The sequence below is a fragment of the Salvelinus sp. IW2-2015 genome, linkage group LG15, assembly GCF_002910315.2.
Source record: "Salvelinus sp. IW2-2015 linkage group LG15, ASM291031v2, whole genome shotgun sequence".
Lineage (NCBI taxonomy): Eukaryota > Metazoa > Chordata > Actinopteri > Salmoniformes > Salmonidae > Salvelinus > Salvelinus sp. IW2-2015.
In genome coordinates, this window is record NC_036855.1 from 9,748,365 (window position 1) to 9,749,474 (window position 1,110).

Consider the following 1,110-nt stretch of genomic DNA (forward strand, 5'->3'; position numbering starts at 1 on the left):
AGAGAATTCACAGCAAGCAAGGTCAACCAGTGAAGAACAAACAGCCATTGTAATACAACGCTATTTTATGTTTATTTATTTTCTCTTTGTACTTTAACCATTGTACATCGTTACAAAACCTGTATAATAATAATATGACATTTGTAATTCTTTAATTCCTTTTGTAACTTCTTGTGAGTGTAATGTTTACTGTTAAATTTTTATAGTTTTTTTTTTCTCCTTTTGTATATTAATCTATTTCACTTGCTTGGCATGTTAATATATGTTTCCCAATGCAATAAATTCCTGAATTTAATTGAGAGACGTTATTTGACTGTTTTTAATCATGATGCATGTTTTAAGTATAGAAAATAGGAGCAGAAATATAAAATATGACATAATTATTATGGTTTTAGTGGGAGTATGCAGCTCATTCATTTCATATTAAAGTCAAAAACAGTCCTACATTTTAATCAGTGCAACTGAATATTAGGGAAGGTGTTCTTAATGTTTTATATCACTAAGTGTAATGTACACATCCTACCTCAATTACCTTGTACCCCTGCTCATCAACTGAACTCGGTACTGGTACCCCCATGTATATAGCCAAGTTTCGTTACTCATTGTGTATTTGTATTCATTTTATTATTAGTTGTATATTATTTCTCTAATTTTCTCTTCTCTTTACAATTGTTGGAAAGGGGCCCGAAGTAACGCAATTTCACTGTAGTCTAAACGCTGGTTGTTTACGAGCTGTGGACAAATAATTATTTGATTTGATTTGAAATCAGCAAGGAAATCTGTCAGATCCAATCCAGTCCCATTCTTGCAGGAATAGTTTGGGCAGGAATGCCCTACCTCTGCTCAAGGGAAACTGAAATATCATCCTATAGCCTATTATGTCCATTTGACAAAGGCACACTCTATACAACAAGCTGAATAATTCTTCTTGTTGTATATATCCCATGTTTGTTCAGGGGACATTTGGTGGCCACTAGATGGCCATCTATCTCTACTCATCAACTAGTTGCTCAACAACGTGTCTAATTGATGCACAGGAGCAGGTGAGTTTCCTTCATAACATATTTTTTTAATGTATCTTATTGACCAGGAAAGTTGCATCAAGATTGA